Source organism: Lissotriton helveticus, chromosome 1_1, assembly GCF_964261635.1.
Source record: "Lissotriton helveticus chromosome 1_1, aLisHel1.1, whole genome shotgun sequence".
NCBI lineage: Eukaryota > Metazoa > Chordata > Amphibia > Caudata > Salamandridae > Lissotriton > Lissotriton helveticus.
This window is the reverse complement of record NC_136057.1, coordinates 1867722594-1867743982: the sequence shown is the minus strand read 5'-3', so window position 1 is coordinate 1867743982 and position 21389 is coordinate 1867722594. Positions and strand designations below refer to the sequence as shown.

The 21389-nt window shown below is 43.4% G+C and overlaps 1 long non-coding RNA gene across 1 annotated transcript in view; it reads left to right on the top strand.

Annotated features, from left to right (window-relative positions):
* Positions 1–21389, top strand: part of LOC144775338 (uncharacterized) — an 84762-nt gene that overhangs the window by 48898 nt on the left and 14475 nt on the right. Inside the window, exon 2 of the long non-coding RNA XR_013600550.1 lies at positions 10593–10707. This is a non-coding gene — a long non-coding RNA (uncharacterized LOC144775338). The remainder of the gene's footprint in view (positions 1–10592; positions 10708–21389) is intronic.

Genomic DNA, 21389 nt, shown 5'->3' with positions numbered 1-21389 from the left:
ATACGCACAAATTTCAGAGAGTTCAGTGAAGGATTGTTAATATATTTTTAAGTGCATTTGGAGCAGGATCACTGAAAACTATTTTTCACTGTAGTGTCGGGAATTAATATATTAACCTCCACCAAGTTTGCCAAGTTTAAGGCATTTTATTTTTAAATTGGTGTCTAATTTATCCATATTTTGTTTTTCTCATTGTATTTATCCATATTTATTTTTTGGTTTGTGAAAAACGTGAAGTTGCAATTAGTACATTTTCCACATTTATTTAGTTGATAGATGGTTACTTTCACTCTTATGCCTGGACGGACTTAAGGGTTAGATCCACAAATCTGTTTTACGGTTGTAAACACTCCAATTCAGAGTGTGCAGAAGCAACATTAATTTTTTCTAATCTTTCAGTCACGTTTTAGAACTAGATAAACTTTTACCAACTCTTAAAATGAAATTGTGACCCCAATCTTATTAAAGAAACTGTAATTAAAGAAACCTCAACAGCCTTTTCTGCGTCAGCCCCAAACTCTAAATTAGGCTGTCCATCCCTGTGGCTGCTCACACCTGAGTAAAACTCAAATTGAGGCGCAGAAATACCTGATCAGGACACTGTAATACGAACACTTGTTGAGTTGTGGAATGTTGCAAGAGGTAGTAGGAGCTCCTGAAATAGACCTGCGAAGCAGCGTCCACTTCGGCGGGCATCAGGAGCTACAAGACTCCTGTATACAGTAGTGGGAATGAGGTGGCAAGAAGGCGCATGCCAATAAAATCTCTAATTAGGCACACCCTCTTCTCCCGGACCAAGAGGCACAGACGGCGGCCCAGGCCTCTCGTGCGGATGAGATTGCCTCAAAACAAAGAGAGAGCCCCCTCTATGGTGGATGTGCTGACAGCTATTCATGCCACAAGGAATGAGATGATTCATAAAATAGACTCCGTGGCAATTGATGTGAAATTACTCCTGTGTGATTTGAGGAAGGTTTCGGAGAGGGTGCCCACTGAACAAACGGTGGGCATCCTGCAGACAGAGCTCCATACCCTCAGGGAGACGGTCATTGACCTTCTGAAGTGACTAGTGCACCTCGATGACCGTGCTGAAGATGTTGAGGGGAGGTCACACAGGAACAACCTCAGTTTTGGAGGTTTTCTGGTAAAAGCAGAGGGTTCATCGGCAGAATGCTTCATGGAAGATTGGCTGGTTGCCGCACTGGCCCCCAAGAAGCTCTCAAAGTTCCTCACTATAGAAAGAGAGCATAGAGCACTGGTCCCCGCTCCAAAACTGGGAGCCCTGCCCAGGGCTATCATTGACTGATTACTCAATTTTCATGACCGAACGTAAACCTGTAACTCACCCGAAACTGGGGACCACTGACATATGAAGGACACCGGATCTCCATCTACCCGGACTACACGCAGCGTGTGCAGGAACAACAACACTCCGGCAGTAAAAAGGTGTATGCGAGATTTGAACATCAAATATAGGGGCATATTACCAAGCAATAGCGATAATTATCGCTATTGCTTGGTTAGAGACAAAAATTTACCGCTGAGCTGCGGCGATTTTTATCGCAAATAAACCTTGGTATTACCAAGGTTTATCGCAAATGCGATAAAAATCGGCCGCAATGCATGAATATCGCTGAAAAGTCAGCGATATTCATGCATTACCGAGCTAATGCTCTTTGCCATGTTCTACACAGGAATAAGGGTTGAGGCAAAGAAATAATGCACCTGCTTTCACCTGTGGCTTGAAAGTAATGGGGATGGTGCTTGAGAATCCAAGGAACACAACCCTTTCTGTTCCTTCAAGGGCAAAGCCCAAAAATTGCAATCAACAGTAAGGAGTCAGCACCCATCCAAAAGTGTTTTCTTGTATAATTTCAAAGGTCCATACCATATGCCAAAGTATATAGTCTTGTGAAAATAAGTCCGGATTTCAGTAAAATTTGCTTTTTCAAAAGTTCTTTATTGTGAAAATACAAGTCAGGAAAAATCCAAGATCACAAATGGATTCTCTTCCTAGCCGACGCGTTTCGTCTCACACATTGAGACTTCTTCAGGGCTAAGGGTGAAACATAAAACAATTATACACTAATTAACATCTATAAAAAAACGTGAGTTAAAAATAAGGGATAAGCCATAAAATATCTAAGCTTTTTACATTTGCTAAATAGATCCAAGTTGGTTGACATATTCATCCGAAAAAGTTCTTGACTGATTGTTACATTCTTGGGGAGATCGACAGAACAGAAGGAAGCACTGTTCTTTACACAGTAAAAATTATCAGAAAATATCAATTGCTTTGGTGCTCACATGCACACTTTGTTAAGCTTCAAGAATAATTGATACTTAGAAGAAACATGTAAGTATTTGGTAATCCTAAATAACACTAACCAAAAGGAGTTTCATCAATCATTAATAAATTCATACCTCAAGTATTTGATGATATTCAACGGCCAATACACCTTGATAGTATTTCTTAAATGCGGCAAGATAGAATAAATTCTAAAAAAACATATAATACCACATAAATTCTAACAAATAATTTGTCAAGGAATCAGCTTCATCACATTAGAATTGTTTCTTTTTTAGTACCCTCCAAATATGAAATTCTGCAAATTTTCTATTAAGCACGTTTGTAAACTTGAGATTTTACTGATATGTACTTATTACCTTTATATCGTGATGAAAAATTCGCAAAATTATGACTCATGCAGGTTCAATTTTCCCTGTCTCTAGTCTGTTTAGGCTTGTATTGCTGTGAATAAATAAAATCATTCTATTATTCGCACTGAATATATATATAAATTGCCATAATAGACTTGCAAATTTAGACAAACCTCCAACTTATATCTCATTTATAGAATGAATACCTGTTTTTCGTGCTTGGTCTTGTTATACTATAAATTAGGAATAAAAAAACAACAAAAGAGAAAAAGAGATTCAGTAACTAGGTCTATATATTTATTCCTCCGCATAAAAGAAATTCTTCTTATTTATCTCTACACAGTTCATATGTCCCAATTACTTTGAGTTCTATGTCCTGGTCTTTAAGTCTTACTAGCTATTGACCTCAACATATCCAATTGGAAATGTTGTTTTGAGGTTTAGGAAATCTGTATTTATACAGTGACAGTAGAGTTAAATATACAAAGAATACTATACCGAACATAATTCAACCCTAGTATTGCATGCAATACCCTCAAAAGATGGAAGTGGCTAAAACTTCGTATCCTGATACTAGGAATAGCCCACAAATGGAGTATAATAAATTGGGATCACTGAGGGTAATCTTTGTGTTGTTAATAAAGAATGGACACCAAAATCAGTGTCACTAATGTATACAGGATAGCAGGTCACTAGAACTTAATATCCTGATACTAGAAATGGCCCACAAATGAAGTGTAAAGAGTTGGGATCACTGTAGGTAACCTCTATATTGTTAATGGTGAATAGACACCAGAGTCAGTGACATCAATGTATACATGTTAAAACTTAATACTAGTAAAACTTCGTTCAAAGTACTATAACATCTGCTATTAATAAACAGCTAGTATGAAAAGACAAAATCAAGTCATTAAAGGGCCAAAAGTAGTTGGAGAAATTATTAAAGCCTATCTATTGACTTACCAAGGAAAGGCATGGTGGCCAGCTCAGAGTAACGCATCACACGCAGGGCAGCATCTCAATGGTGATGTCTCAGCCCTTCTTATTTATATACCCCATACTCTCTTCAATTGAATGCACCTGGATTTAATTGGCAAACCAAGTGGCGCCAAAAATTGCCGTGTTGTGCATCCAAAAACGGCAGCGGCCATCTTGTAGTGTCTAATACACTGTTACAACAAATGTGTGCGCGTGCTAAGTAAAATAGGAGGCCAAAAAGGTATCCTCAATTTATAGAAAAAAGGATTTGGCTGTCCATCCCTGTGGCTGCTCACACCTGAGTAAAACTCAAATTGAGGCGCAGAAATACCTGATCAGGACACTGTATTACGGCCGTCTCAGAAACTAGGGACAGATTCGGTCCGAACTACAGTTTGTTTTTTAGACATTACTGTGCACGCAAATAGTCATCACCGGGACCATAAAAAGTAAGCACAAACACAGAATACAGACATTAATACAATGTGCCGCACCTTCTGTGGATTCAGGTTCACAACAGAAGAAACGCAGGGAAGCCCAGAAAAACACAAATCAATCAGGCCAGCTCAGTTCATTTTTGAGACAGGAGAAAATACAAAAATATTCTCTTTACCAACATGCATACAGACTGATGTATTGCGAAAGGGTAACACCAGCCACATAAAAGCATTTGAAAACATCATCAAAAAGGTGCATAATATGTTTGTTGAATGCCTTGGTTCTTTGGTTTTCCAATTGGGGTCTCCATAGTGAGTGGCCCAGTAGCAGTGTTCCGCTGGGTCCTCGCAAAAAAAGAATAATAATAGTAATTAAGCCAGGGAAAGGGAAGTCAGCAAGGAAATCATGTGCTCCCATGGAGTGCTGAAAGGGAGTGAAAAAATTGTCCCCTCAGAGCAGTGAAAGGATACAAAATGAACCTAAAAATTATTATAGAAGCTATGCTGCAGTGGGGAGACAGCATCAAGAACATGGAAGAAAGCAATTAAGAAGGAGCAGGGAACTGAGACAGAGAAGAAAGACATTCAATCATACACTAGGTTCTGGCTTACTCTATGTATTTTGTATTGGAGACAATGGATCATTGACAACACACAGCTAAAGCTGTTTGTACGCGAGGCCTAAGAATTGAAGATGTGAATTTAAAATAGCAAAGCGTTAATGTGTATATCAATGAAAAGTGAACTCTAGCTGTTAGTATACCGCTTAGGAGAACACACATTACAAACAAAAATCAGGCAGCACCTAACAGCAATTTTACTAACCACAGCAGGACCCTAAATGTAAATAAGACGACTAATGCATAAGGGATGCTAGTTATTGTCTGAAGCTTCAGGGAATGCTACAGCATATTCTCCAGAATGCCTTGGCAAAATGAGTGGAATTAACCTTTAATCAATTATAATGATTAATGCATATGGTTTTAAGCAGATATTTAGCATTTACACTGAAAAGAAAATATGTGCAGTGTTTTATTGCTAAAGTAATTTACAATGCACGAAAGTGGTGCAAATATATCCGTTCGCAGTGAAGCATTTTATAAATGTACCCCATCACTGCAAAGCGTTCCTACGTAAAAAAACATCTGTGCTGTTACTTGGTGGAAGTTTTATTTTTGAACTGGTCGGGGATGCATAGCCAACACAAAAGAAATGAGCAGGACAGTGTACAATCATCCAGCAAAAAGTAAAGTAAGAACAGAAATTCAAATTTGACATTTTCAGTGTTTTTATCTTTCTTCCCTTCGGAATGTCTGTCTCATTGGTAGTCTTCTTTGATCGAATAAAGGAACTGTCATGGTGATTGGAGTGATAATGTGGGACCTGGTAGTCGAGTTTATTTTATGTGAGAAGCAGACAAAAGAAAACAAACAGGGAGAACCTGGCTGGTGACCTACTGACAGACGCATTATGGGAGTTGAAGTCTATTTGCTTCAAGAGAATACTTTGTACTGTACTTCTAGTTTACAGTGGTGAGTAAAAAGGAAGCCGTGATTATAGATGGGGATTACCACCATCTGGCGATGCAGCAACAGGCGACCATGGGGAGTTGTCAATAACGTAGAAGGCCCAGTTACACTAGGTAGGGCACATGGGTGGTGTGAGGAGATCGCTCCATCCCAATTAGTGCCTGTATTTTTTTTGTACTGTAAATCTAGGGAATGTGGTCCGCTACAAAATGACACAGCCGGCTGCATACGTTTTTTCCTGTTTCTTAGCCCTGGTCCCGAACTTCAGGGATGTTACAATTTGTGAAGCCAACCGAGTCTAAAGGCAAGATCTATTGGCTTTTCCACTGATTGGTTTATGGTGTGAGGTTTGGAGTTCAGCGGGTCCAAACAACTCCCCACTTAAAGTTGTATGCAGGATTTTTTCCATTCTCTGTGTTGCAGTGAGTCGATACGTGTGGAGGTGCATTGCAGGACCCATTTATTTCTGTAGTTTAAAGGTCTTTGAAAGAGTCTCACAAGATAAACTTTACATGCCACACACCAATGACCCGTGCCCTCCAGGGTGAGGATGATACGTCAGTGGTCATGTTACAGGTAGCTGCTTAGAAATTACTTTCAATGAGAAAGCAGAAAAAGTCAGAGATTCAAATCCCAGTAACCTAGTGCACTATGTCAGTGTGTTCACCACTGTTATTTGTGTGTAAAGTGCAGATCGCTGATTCCAGTCCTGTGTAAGATTCATCAAAAGGTTTAACATACCTGCTTGAGACACGTGTGATTGGAGGTTCTAAAAGCAGGTTTAACACAGCCTTTTACAATTTCAAGGATGAACATGCAGTTACAATGCAATAGGTCTCGCATTTGTTAAAGTTAGAGCTGTTGACATTGAAACTAACAATGTTTATGTACTTTTGTTTTTTTATTTGCAGTGGAGTTATTATATTTGCATAACACTATTGCCAATGGTATAAAAAAGCAAAAGTAAAAAACATTGTGGTTTTCAACACCTACAGCTCTAACTGAACTCATGTATTTTAAGGTACACTTGTTTGTGATAATGAAGAAAAGGTGACTCAGTGAAATAAAATATTTGCCTAGGATCTCACAGATTGAGATGAGTTTATGGGTCAAGAGCATTACAGATAGTTCGAGTAGATTCAAGTCACTAGACCTGCGGGTTTTGTAATATTTTCCTGATTTTTTGATGCCTGTTAAGAGTGCAAACAATTACTATTGTCCATAAACCACACAAACATTTACAAATGTCTGGGGACTAAAACGTCTAAAAGAGTATGAGAGAGCAATGTTACTGTATTTTAACTCAGAAAACAAAACAACCAAAGTTTCAAAAAAGATATCACAAGCCATACACATTTAAAATCGAGCATCAGCAGGCATGCGCTGTCTGCAAGACCTGTTGTCTTCAATTCATACCACTTTTTTACCACATACTGCTTGCCATAGGTTCATTCCATGTTGCTCTTCTTGGCAACCTCCTAACTCGTACGCCTGTCAGATACCTCACTTCTGTTTGAGGCTGAAGAGCGCCGGCCAAGTACAGGTTCTTTGTGCATGCATCATTATCTGACCTTTAGGAGGACTATTTTAAAAAAAAATATTGCTCTCTACCATCTATTCGCACGGTGCACCGCCATGCCATCGGCTTTGTAATTGTTCATTTCCGCTTTTTATTTGCACTGTCACCCCATCTGCTTTGTAATTGTTAATTTCCGCCTTCTATTTGCACTGTGACCCTATCTGCGGCGTGCAAGAACACATAGCTATATGTATGGGCGCCGTGCTTTGTTTCAGCACGGCACCCAATTTTCTGTTAAACCCCGTCTGTTTGTATCCTCTCAGGAAGTCAGTGTTTCTTGCCCTTGTCTGCTGGGGCACCAGGGCACTGTGGTGATGTGCGGACTAACACATCTCCACTGCTTTGTATACATATTAGGGTGGGTGCGTGTGCTGAAGGACAGACACCCCCGCCCCCTTCCACATGTTAAACCGGGAATGGAACATATTATGTGGACCAAATTTAATTGCTTCTTTCAGGGCCAACTACACCTTTATTACACCACGAATGTAGGTCACAGTCACACAATACCTTGGCCGACATTACTCCCGTACGCCTTAAATAAAGGACTGCATGGATGCACCGGCCACCGGACACAACAGTGCTCTGTCACACGGGAGGGGCCCAAGTCTCCAGCAAGCAGAAGGCGCAGAGCTACATCATGCTACCCTCAGGGTTTTGGTTTTCTCTCTCGCAGATTTATATAGCGTGAACTCGACCCGAAGGTATTGGAGCGCTTTTGAGCACCAGTTACCTTACACAGGGACACATTCATTTTCACAATGTTTGAAATACCGGTCGCTAAAACACAACTTCGCCTAAAATTGTGCACCGTGACACAGTCAAACCACTCACCGTTCACAGGGAAGGACTGGAGTCCTTCATGCACACGGTCCACACGAGGCAAGAATGGTGGCGAGTAGATGATCTGGCGTAAGCTCTTCAGTGCCGCAAAATGGCCAATCACTGTATGACTACATGAAGTCACACACAGTGATTGGCCATTATGCAGTGTGTGTGTCACCACCCAAGCGCGGCATCCAATAATGGATTGCCCTGCCCTGCTGCGCGGTGACCGGCCAATCCTGTCGCTGGAAGCAGCGCCAGGATTGGCTAGGGGGGCTCACTGACTGCTCGCCCTGTGTCGCCTCTGGCTAGTTTCTGCCCCAAGCATCACTTGCGCGCTAGAAGATACCTTGGCTGGCCTGGCTGTCTGCTGCTGCAGCTGAGTGATTGCATCACGTGGACTGTCACTCAAGCTGCGCAGCAGTCCAGACCAGCCCCCCTGCGCAGCGCTCTCCCAGATTACTCGGGTGCTTCCCGGATTCCCGGCGGCGCAGGCACGACTTTCACTAAATGTTTCATCAGTCAGTGTGTGTTCTTGCAGCAGCCGAGCAGCGTCGTCCATGGGCTTGTGGGGCTACGCCCCTACGCCCCTACGCCCCAATGGACGCACCGCTGCTGGTGGTCAGACATCTCAAACTATTCTGGATCAAGAGGAGAAACAGTATAACCTGTCTGGTTTGTCTGGTCAGGTTGCAAAGCTGAGACTCACTCAGCCAAACACTGCATCTACATCCTCTAGTGTAGTGCAGGCCCCTCATCAAAGTCTGTGCTAAAATGTGTTCCCTGTGGGTCAATGCCCACCATCAGCTCAGCAGTGTGCAACCCTGTTCTGGATCTTGTATGTCCTACAGCAACATCTGCAATTGAGAGAAGACCCACTGTTACGGTGCACACCATTTTAAAGTTACAGGGTACAGGGGGGGGGCAAGGCTGGATTGGCACAGCCTATTGGGACCACAGATGCACATAGGTTTCATATAACTATGGGGCATATTATCAAGGACGGGCGATACATTATTGCCGCTTTTATCGGCAGGAAACTACCGATAAAGCGGCGATAATGGGCTTGATGCAGCCTCTTGAAGATCAAAGGGGCCATTGTCATGGTTCTCCTAAACAATATTGACCTCCTGGGGGAGCAAAATCAGTTGCAGTGGGAGCCCAATGACCTCATAAAACATTAGATTACATTAGATTACTATATACCCCTTTACCTGGAGCAACTTCAATATCCAACAACCAAACAGGCTACTCCACAGAAAGGGAGGCCCTACAAACCCTGCAGACACGTGTCATCACCTCTGATTATGGAAACATCGGTCCCCCTCAAGAGGGGTCATTCTTCTGGACCAGTGGTAGAGAATCCCAGCAAGACTACCATCAGGAGGCGCACGCATAATTTCCTTCTGTGAGGCACAAGCATTCACTTTTGGAAGTACTAGTTGAACCCATTTACCTTTTGAGGCATTTCTAATTTCTTGACACGGAGTCTAAATAACTGTGGCTTTACTATGGCAATCTCATTCAATCTGACAACTTAATTGTGTCTCTGAGAAGCATTATATCATCTTAATTCATGCTGATTTGATCCTTAAACAAATTACATTTTTGATGTACAATATATGACAATTAACTTATTATGATATTCCTGCACAAAATGTGTAATCTGTTTTGTGCTTTCATCTGTGTTATCACAGCATTTATAATATTAATAATGAGTGTCAACATAGAAAACCTTTTTGTAATGTAGGATATATAACAGATTTAGACATCTGTGACATACAAAAAAAGAGTAATGTTATGTATAGCACTGGTCTAAGTAGAGGAAAATGTGTCACGTTAAACCATTTACTAACAGTCTCCATTCTGTGGATAAGAACAATGTACTCCATGGTCATTATGGTTTGCTCCACTTTTACTTCTATATAAATGTATTGGGGCAGATTTATGAGGCCCTTGCGTCACGTTTACGCCGCTGTTGCGTCACACAAGGCGGCGTAAATGTGGCGCATCCCTACGAATGATTTACAACGTGACGCATCTAGGCAGATGCGTCACGTTGTAAAGCCCTGCGCCGCTTGTGGGCGTTCCGGCACAGGGTGGGCGTTCCGGGGCAGGTGCGCCTCGCAAAAGTGGCTGAGTGAAATCTATAAGATTTCACTCAGTCACTTTCAGGCCAATGCTGCGTCAAAAGCCTGCGCCTGCTTGAAGCAGGCGTAGGTCTTGACGCAGCATTGTTAAGATGGGGCACCCCCGAGCCTTGCTGGAGCTGCGTCGCGCTTGCGACGCAACTCCAGCAATGCGCCACCTTAACGGAACAGATGCGTGACGCATCTGTGCCATTTTTGCCCCATGGTGCGCCGCATTGTAAATGCGGCGCACCATGGGTGGCGGAGCTGTGGCGCACTGTGGCGCACATTAACTGGCGCATCCCTGGGGATGCGCCAGTTAACATAAATCTGCCCCATTGTGCCTACATATTACAACTCATGCGTTCTCTTATACCAAAACTAATGCATTTTTAGTCACTTTGCTGTGCCATTATTTTAATATTAAATGTATATTTTGCTTCAACGTTAACAGGATGAAGTACAGCCATGATGTTGACACATCTGTAGACACTCCAGTGCTACCCCTCTTATGAGTCTTTTACCAACAAGGACAAGAGATCATAATTAGAATCACTTAGGTATTTTTGGTAAGTACTTTTAGTTACTTCAAATTCTTACCAGCCAATGTATTTGTATTTTAAGTTCAAACAACATGAGGAACCCATTTAACATACGAGTTAAAATTATGAGATTGATAAAATATTTATATGTTCAATAGATAGGTGCAACAAAAATGCAGAAAAAAAGTTGAAAGATATTCCATAACATAAAAAGTATACTTGGTGTCAAGTCTTAATGAGAGCCTATATTTGGAATTGGGCAAGTAACATACTTTAATAAAAAAGAATCATGGACATTTATTTATCTGTAGTACATTTGTCTGCATATCAATCACTTCTATTAAATTGGATTGTATTAATGTGATATTTGTGAATAACCCTGGGCACTACAGGAACATAGGGGCTGATTTACAAGCCCCCTGCGCCAGTGGCATAAGGGTCTTGTAAAACTGCCCTATAGCATCTAAGTCAACAATGTTCTTAGATGCTTTGAAAAAGCAATTTTACATGCATAACAGCGTATAACCAATTAACAAAAATGAACTTTTACAATGAAAACATTAGGTAATGAGAGAACTGATGATTTTGGGGTCCCACCTTACTTAGGGGGAGCACCAAGCAGATGCCTTGAACACAAAGAGCATAAACAAAACGCACATTTTGTTGAACTTCAGTGGTGATCCCATCATTTTAGGACCACCCCAAGCACAGTTATTGGCAAAAAAACAATCCCAACCAAAGGCCCTGCAAAGCATTATGGGACGAGATTAGCAGTGGGCAGTGAATATTATAGTATTCAATATCAAAATAATTCTTCAAAGAGCTGCAGTTCACCTAGTTGTTACTAGATGTCCCTCACGAGTCAAATGCAAAGCATTGAAATTATTCTTACATCAAGCTGCAGTTCCACTGGTCGTCCCTAGATGTCCCTCATGAGTCAAATGCAAAACCCTTGAAACCCTTTCATCAAGCATTTGCATTTGACTCGTGAGGGACATCTAGTAACCACCAGTTGAACTGCAGCTCTTTGTCGAATTCTTTTGTAATTGTACACTATATAATATTCACTGCCCACTGCTAATCTCATCCCATAATGCTTTGCAGGGCCTTTGGTTGGGAATGTTTTTTTGCCAATAACTGTGTTTGGGTTTGTCCTAAGAGGATGGGGCCACAACTAAATCGTTCAATAAGATGTGCTATTTTGTTTTCACGGCATCTGTTTGGTACTCTTCCTAGGTTAGGGAGGATCCCAAAATCATCACATCTCCCACTGCTTGCTAATTTTTCAGTCACCATTGTGAAAGTACTATATGCACTTTAAACATATAAAGATAGAAATACTTATTTTATCATATTTGGTCATGTACAGGAAACTTTTTGCATTTTTTGCACAGTGCAGACAAGTACACAGTGTCATCCGCTACTCAGATTCCGATATATCAAATGCCACTCTACAGATATTTATTTAATGGGGGGCGTGGCCAAGCGAGCTACAATGGCGGTTGTGCCTTGCTGAGGCTCCTTAGCGGGCCGGCTGATCGGCTGCTTCCCATTGTCAGCCCCGGTACAGAAACGGACATCCCAGCACCGGAATTCACGGGGCATCTACTGGTGCTGAGGGCCCCTGCGGAGACGGACCCGAACGGCGTGCAGAGTACAGCTGTTGAGAGACTTGGCGTTGGGCAGTAAGATGGCGGCCGCCAGCGTTTTCATTCGCCGTCCACGGGGCTCGGGCACTGCGAAGCACGACACACAGTGCCTCTCGTAAGGTCGGGGAGGCCGGACTGAGAATAATTGGGGGCAGCCTGTGTACCCGGCAGCAGCGCTCAACACTTACGGCGCGGCAACAAAAACCCCCATGCCAAACAGATCACCACGTCCCTGCCGCCCAAGCTGAAGTGGCCGGGGACGGAAGAACAGGCTTACCGGTTTCCCACAGCCGGCAGAGACCGTGAGGGGGAGAAGCAGTAACGGACGGGGGTGCCGGTCTGAGTCACCCCCCTGGATCATAGGCCACCAGAGCACCGATACCACCGAGGCTGCCTGACCTCAAATTGGCACCCGGCGCTCACGACCATGATGCCTGCTGAGTGAGAAAGAAGGGATCTGACCTGCCTCGGGAAGAACCAAGCAACCATCAAGTCGGTGAGGGGTGGGGGGACCCCCCGGGTGGCCTCATCAGCCAACAGTCCACGGAAGAAGGCACACAGTACGCTCCCCGTTGGTCCACAGGGCATTAGGGAGTCACACCAATCTGGGCCCCCTCCAGTTGCACAAGCCACCTACTGATTAGGACAGCGAGTGAGGCAGGGGGGCTCCAACACCCATGGCGGCTGGGGCCCACTAAGTGACCACTGCGGTGCTCACCACAGGGCATGGACTGGGGGAACCACCCGCAAATCGTAAGCCTGGGGCACCTACCTGGGCCAACAGCACAGACTGGAGGCAGTGCTCACCTGGATACAGCTTCAGAGGAGACTGGGCCCTGCAGGGTCTCCGTCGACTCCAGCACCGCCACACCTGGACCCAAGAGCAGAGAGGGGGAGACATCCCAGCTGGCATGATGGGGAAGCCCAGGCCCATGCAACACACCGTGGTGCCAGAGTCGTCGCCGGAAAATATGCCGCATCCCAAGACGAGGTCCAAGTTGGCAGCGACCCCGTCCGATCTGTCCATTTGGGACAAACTAGACCAAGTTTTGGCGGCCATCGAACTCTCCAGAGCATCCATGGAGGAGATACTAGGCACTCTAACGACTGACATCAGCCTCATCAAAGATGACCACAGGAAGCTGGCCGACAAGGTCAACGATGGGGAAAAGATCATGGCAGACCTGCAATCTACAGTCAAAGACCAACAAAAGACGATCCGTGATGTACTGTCCCTCCTATCCACCGTGGAGGAGCGAATGGTGGACCTAGAGGGGAGCTCAAGGCGCTGTAACACTCGGGTGCTTGGGCAACCAGAGGGAATTGAGGGCCAAGATCCGGTGGGCCACATGGAAGCATGGGTGAAATCCTTTACTCCAGCTGCCGACCGCTCGGCCTTCTTCTCCATCGAACTCGCCTATAGAGTCCGGCACGACGGCCCCAACCAGGAGCACCCCCCCGATCTATGCAGGCAAAATTCCTCCACTTCAGAGACCGGGATGCAGCTGCCGGAGGATCGGGCCCCCTCCGGGTTGAGGACCAATAGGTGATGGTCTTTCTGGATTAGGCACGAGCGGTGCAACAGCAGAGATCGCTCTTCCTGGAAGTAAAACAATGGCTCTGGGAAAATGACATCCAATATTCCCTATTATTCCCCGCCAGACTCTATTATCTACAATGACTCTACTTTATTTTTTACATGCGCGGAGGAAGCCAGGGACTGGGCAGAACTGCACTGCCCGCAGCTACCCAGATCAGGAACTGAGCGGAGACAGAGACACAGGGCACCACGACCCAGGAAACGTCTCCCACACAAAGGGCGCAATGGCGAGAACACTTTAGCGCGGAGCCCCACGCAAGGCTCCCCAGATCTGGAGACAATCATGCAAGAGCGCCGTGAAGCCTTGAGGGCCGTGACAGCATTACAAGCCTCACTGCCTTCAGATAACAGGGACAGAGCCCCTCGTCTGTTCTCCTTGGGGGCGAGGACGATAGCGATGAAACATCATCCAAGGGGGACTCGATCACCCTACCGCAAGTCACACCCCAGAAAGCAGATCTCATAAGTTAGAGGTCGAATAAGGCGACACGACAGGGACTTTCATAGAAACGCTCACTTAAGTCTTTCGCACCACACAGATGCAGCACAGCCCTATGGAGGGTGGGTCGAGAACCCCCTCTGCAGCCGCAGTCCTCCCTAACTACACAAGCACCAAGGCCCCGTATCGACCGGGGACCAAATGACACTCACTGATCCTTCACAGACCCGCCCTGGACTGATGAATTTGGATATCTGTTGGATTAAGGCTACTATAGTAGCCTGAAGATTTTTTTATTTTTTTATTTGAAAAACGTGGAGTACGGCTAATATAGTTGCCAATTTCTTTTTTTTTTTAAATGCGATCTACTTGGTGACTGGATTTTTAAAATGGGAATCAACATTCATGGTGTGGATTAAGGCTAATGTAGTTGCCTTTTTTAAAGATCTTTTTATCTTTTTTGAACATTGCTTTGGATTTTTTGGGGGAAATAAAACAAGGAAAAGATGAGTGGAGAAATGAATGTGTATGTAATAATCGGAGACTCATGGTGACACCTGGAATGTATAGCAGTCACCATGAGTTGAAAAAAAAGAAGACTTCATAAGGTAGGAACCCCAACTTTCCTTAATTGTTTTGAGAATTTTTTTTTAAAAATGTCAATTGAATGGTTGTTTGATTGAAACTGGCAAGTAATGTGGAAAAGTTGTTAGTAATTTTTAGAAATGTATGCAATCCTGTCAAGGTAGTCGGAAGCCACCATCAACGAAAATTGTTCCAATAGTCTCTCAGATATTTCTTTACTTTTTTTTCTAAATACGTGGATTCAGACTAACTGACAGTGATTGCCAGTCTCATTTCCTAGAATCTTAGGGGCTGATTACGATTGCGGATGGACTTGAGTCCGTCCGCCATCGTCATGGGAATTGGGACCGTCCACCTATTTGGTGGCGGTTCCCCCCATGGAATTACAATCCGACCTCCACAGTGACGGTCGCTTTGGGCATTTTTACCATGGTGGCGGGTGCTGCTAACTGCGGCACCTGCCGCAATGGTAAAAATGCATGGTTTGCATTTCCCTGCACTACGCGGAAGGCACCATGCTGTGCCTGCCACATAGTCCAGGGAAATGTAGGGGGCCACCATAGGTGCAGAAGGAAAGGGCCCCTGCTGAAGGAGGGCTCGCAACGGCCCCCAAAGTCAATCTCTGCCAGCCTTTGAACGGCAGGTGAACCGCCATTCAAGGCAAGTGGAGATGAAGCATCCTAATATGACGGATGGTGCCTGTTAGGCACCGCCATCATTCTAGGTATGCTTTCCGGGTCTGCCAGGCAATCAGAACGATTGCCTGTGGTGGACCCGTGGCAGACGGATTCCCCGTCCGCCAGCAAACCGCCTGCCATCATAATTTGGCAGGCGGTGATTGGCGGCAAGTTGGCAGTGAATCTGCCACCGGTAGGCTTCCGGTGGGGATTCACTGCTATCGTAATCATTCCCTTTGTTCCTTCTTCAAAATTTCCAGAAAATTATAAAGATTAGGATGATGTTTGGCTACTGATTTCTGGAAGGAATTGTGCCATCCCTCAATGGCATTGTTAGTTTTTGCACCACCCTCTAAGCCGGTTGAATAGCAGTTCCACCATTCTATAGGATATCTGGGTTTCCTCCTGCGACATGACTTGCTTAGATGGCCAATCCATGTATCCTCAAAGTAATTTAGTAGAGGGGCCAGTTTTTCTTCATTTTGGGCACGATTCCAATCTCGCTGGGAAAGCCCTATGGCTTACTTGCACCCGTAGAGCTTTCCGAGCGACTCATGCTCCTGGGCTCTGTGTGACAGAGTACGATGCACCGCTCGAAGCTCCATTGAAGTCTATGGGAGCCTGGCGTATGTTACGTACATAGGCTCCAATAGACAAAAAAACGCATGTCTCATGCAAGGACGTCCCCTGTCGTGGGGAAGCCTCTGACCCGCCAGCACCATGCATGCATGCGTATGGGGACCCCCAGTGATCGAGTTGTAGGGCCCAGGGTGAAGGGGGGCCTGCTACAGACACCCGAAGTCCGCTTCCCGGAGCTTTTTCGAGTTGGAGGCTCTGACTCGATCTGGCTGCTCGACGCCCGCATCGTACTTGGTCATCCGGGAATCCGCCACGTTGCGCTGTGCGCATCGGCCGTGGCAGAGTCATCTGGAGGGGCTCGCGTACGCGTCGCTCAGAGCATGAGGCAAATTTTGCATCATACTTGCTCGCTCATACACCTGTACGAGTCACCCAGAAATCACACATACGACTCTGACTCGCTGCTGGCGGATGCCATCACGGGATCGGAATCGGGCCCTTTGAGTGAAATATTCAGATTCTGTAATGGAAGTGTAGAATTCATTTACACTTTCTGATGGTACGAAACATAACGCAGTTCGTTTTCGCAATTCGAATTATAGTTTGCTGCTTGACAAATAGTCCTCAACCAAGGATGAATTCTGAATCTTACGCCAATATGCCTGTGAAAAATAAAAGAAACATCATTGGATTTGGGTATCCGGTTATCATTTTTTGGGGGTTTATATTATCATATAGGAGAAAAGATGCATTTGAGAAAGTTAGAGTTAGCTGAGGAGGGATTTTAATGTCTTTGAAACTGCGGGGTGTTACATGGTGGGGATTACTTGCCAGTTTTTGCCTTTGAATCATTCGTCTGAGGTTGGGGACGAAGGGCATGCTACCTGCAACATGCACTGGTATGTTTTAAGATACTTCCCATAAAATGGTTCCACAGGATGCATTGGACGTGTGTGCCAGAAGTTGAATTTGTTGTACATTTTCACATACTTCAAATTCCATTGCAGAGGCAGAGTAGTTATGCTCTGTTGCCTTAACAACTGTATCTTCCAGATTAACCGCTCTGCCTCTGCAATGGGAAGAAACATATTGCACACACCTCCAATGACTCCTGTCTTTGCAATATAGGTAGCCACCATATAGTTCCCGATTTTACATATGTAGCTTGTCTGCTGGATGCCATTCCTGTATAATCTGTTGACAAAAGAAGAAATATTAGATGTAATATGTTTAATTTTGACCATTTTGTTTATTCAATTGTGTTTAAATTTGTTTTTTAACTCTTGTTTTCCAAAACAAGAAAAACAACACCTCTTTTATATTGTACACAGATGTAACGGCTTCGCTTTAAATAATGCTGATACACTTCATCATGTCGGCCGTCCTTTAGACACGTTGTACGGTAAAAATCGAAGGTAACCTTCTATTTAAAGCAAAGCCGTTACATCTGTGTAACTGAGTACTACACTATTGGTCCGTATAAGATGACCAGACTCTATTCTGAGAGGATGAAGAGGATTGAGAAGATCTGCCCCTAAGTAAAAGTGTATGTCACTCATGCTCCAGTTTGTTGTTTTCATGGATACTATTTCTTAGAGGAATTTGATTGTGACCGTGCTACAACTTTGGATAGCTCATACAAATGTTTTCTGAGCTAACAGGCTTTATCCTGCACGTAGACTCTGTAGCGGTTACTGTATCTGATTTTGGAGAAAGAACTCATCGCCCTTTTTTTATGTCCCCTGGGAGTTGTATGTTTTAATCTGGAGAGGTCCTGAGGAAGGTGGCTTTTAACCCACCGAAACGCGCGTTGACCTAGTGCGGAATCTCATCTTGTGTATTGAGATTCACTCTTTGGCACATAAAATCTTTGTCAATCAGATCCCATCCTTGTACAGATTTTGTTGGAAAGCTTATAGTGAGGTTGTAAGTGTGTTAGTATGATTGGTGTGAGAGTGGTGTGCATCCAGGGGTATTTTACACATTTGTGATAATGGTTTTTCTGATGAATTGTGATTTTTTGGTAATTACCCTTAATATATTTTTTTGTACATTATGTGATGATTTCTTATTTGTCAATTACGAAATAATGGATTTATGTCATGAAAATTAATATCACTCTGTTGACAATCTATTCGAGATAAAATGAATTGTTCAGAAGAAAAAGAATGAAATATATATAAAATGTTTTTAAAAAAGAAAAATAGTATTTGAATAAATAATAAACTATATAATGAATCATTTGAGATTTTCACTTATGTACTTCTGAGATGGACTGCAAATAAGAAAAGGAAGTATCTCATTGTTGAATTATTACGGTCTAAGAGGGAAATATTTTTGGTTTATGTTTTTCTTCATTCCCCTCCTTCCCTGACCTAACTTAAACTTGAGGGGGTCCCTTCAATTTTGCTTACTGTCTAGTTACAGTCCTAAGGCAAGTACACGGTGGGCCATTATGATGATGGACGGACTACACCTAAAAGGCGGCGGTCCCAGAGGGTAAGTTACGATGCGACCGCCACTGTGGCAATCGCATTGCCCAAGTTTTGTATTGCAGTGGGTGCTGCGCTCTGCAGCACCCGCTGTAAGACAAAACAGACACCTCGCACAAATCCCTGCCTACCACATGGTTCAGGGATATGTTGGGGGGCACCAAAGGTGCCCTCAACACCCAATGTCAAGGGCCAGTGTGGACGAGGGGTTAGATACAGGCCCCCAAAGTCCCTTTCCGCCAGCCTTTTCATGGCGGATAACCCGTCATGAAAAGGCCGGTAGAAAGGGAGATTGTCATCCCTAAGGCAGTGCCTGGAAGGCGCGGTCAACATGATAGGGACTACAAGCCCCTCCACCGCACCGGCGGGCTGAAGGAGCCCGTCAGATGCGTGGCGGTCGGACTTTTCGACCCCCATCACCCCCTCCACCATTGTAATATAGTGGGCAGGAAACATGTCTCCGATGGTGAGGCCTGTCGGTGGCGGTCTTTTCACTATAGTAATCAGGCCCCTAGTCACTGTCCACCACATGCCCTGAGGTAAGGGCAGGTGAAGTTGAAATATTAAATTGGACCCTGTGTTATTAATAGTAGATTTTTTTACAAGAACTTACTGTGTACAGGTTGTTGATTGAGTTTTTGTAGGCTCCTTGAACTGAGAAATATAAAACTTCTGTTGTCTGTTGGAGCGATTTTTGGAATAGGAAAAGAAAATGTATCATAAGTCACTGTCCAGCTACAGTCCTGAGGCAAGTACCCGGTGGAGTTGGAACATTAAATTGGATCCAAAGACAATGTCCAGCACCCGCCCTGAGGTAAGTACCCGATGGAGTTGGAATATTCAATTGGACCCCTAGTCACTGTCCAGCACCTGCCCTGACGTAAGTACCTGGTGGAGTTGGAATATTAAATTGGATGCCTAGTCACTGTCCAGCACCTGCCCTGAGCCAAGTACCCGGTGGAGTTGTAATATTAAATTGGAGCCCAAGTCACAGTCCAGCATCTGCCCTGAGGTAAGTACCCGGTGGGGTTGGAATATAAAATTGGACCCCAAGTCACTGTCCAGGAGATGCACTGAGGTAAGTACCCGGTGGAGTTGTAATAGTAAATTGGACCCTTTGTTATTGATAGTAGACTTTTTTTGAGAACTTACTATGTACTGTTATAGGTTGCTAATGGATGTCTGTAGGCTCCTTGAATTGAGAAATGAAAATCTTGTCTTGGATTGATTTCTGCAATATAAAAAGAAACTGTATACATATGTTTTTAAAGTTGTATTTTATTTTATTTACATTTCTTATGGTTTTTAAATAATTATCAGACTGATTATTTGTTTGGGGCACAGGGAGCTGTTTGCGACCAGTAAACAATAGTATTTGCACTATTTTCATTTTCATTTTTTTTATTTTGTATCTTTGACTCACTGTCCAGCATGAGCCAGGAGGTTAGTTAATATTGGTGTTGCTTTATGGTATTCAATATAATTTATTGCGATGTTTGTTCGATAGCTTTTTTGGTTTGTACTTTATTTAAAATTTTGAAGAGATTTGTTGTTTATTTTAAAAGGTATTTAAACGATTTACTCACATTTTAGTTATCAATTCATTCTTAAGGCAGAGTTAAATTAGACTGTTTGAATTGTGTTTTTCAAAGTCTGCAAATTATATTAAAAATAATTATTTGTCGTATTTTTTGTGTTTTGATTTGAGCACTCGTAATACTTAATTTAGTTTAAAATTACCTTCATAGGCCAGTAGATGACACTCTTGGATTGTAAATGACCAGTGTATTGCTCAGCTGCATCTGTTCAGTGCAGTATCCACAGTTGAACTGATGACAAAATGGTGGATGGCCATGTTTTTGTGGATTTTTTTTTTTTACTACAAAATATATTTTGGAAATGTTTTTTTAATAGTGTATTTTATGTGAGAACATGGTTTGTTTTTTTAACGGTTTATAAAATGCACTTTCAATTGATGTACTGTTCGATGAACCACCTTTTTAATTACCATTCTAGTGTGTCAAATATGTAAAAATAGTTGATGGACTTCTATTTTAGTGTTTCTCGTCAGGAGGCCATAGATACTCCGTAAGTTCTTCAGAAATTTATTTTAATGTAGTTTTGATGTCGATTTTGCAAATTTTTGCAAGTTTGTTAAATAAAATACTTTTTTATGAGAATTGCACATTATTTTTCTTTTTTTTCCTTTAAATTAGTGCCTATGTTTGTAATTTCATTACTAAGGCATGGGGAGTTGGAATTGTAGTGGTTCTTTAGTTTTCTATGTAAATGTACTAAATTGCGTTGTAAAGTAAATTTTTTGTTTTATACTTTGTGATTTAGGTTTGTTTGTAGTTTAGCATGCGTGGTTGAGGCATGTGGGATTTAGCAGGTAGTAGTTATATGATACAACAATCTCCTGCTATTCTCGATCGTGAGAAGGAACAGCGGGACCAGTCAGGTTTGACTGATCAGGGTGCAAAAGTGAGACTCACTCAGCGATACACTACATCCACATCCTCTAGTGTAGTGCAGGCCCCTCCTCAACAGTCTGTGGTAACATGTGCTCCCTGTGGCTCAACACCCACCATCAGCTCAGCAGTGTGCACTCCAGTCCTGGATCCTATATGGCCTACAGCAACATCTGCAACTGACAGAGTACCCACTGTTAAGGTGCACACCATTTTA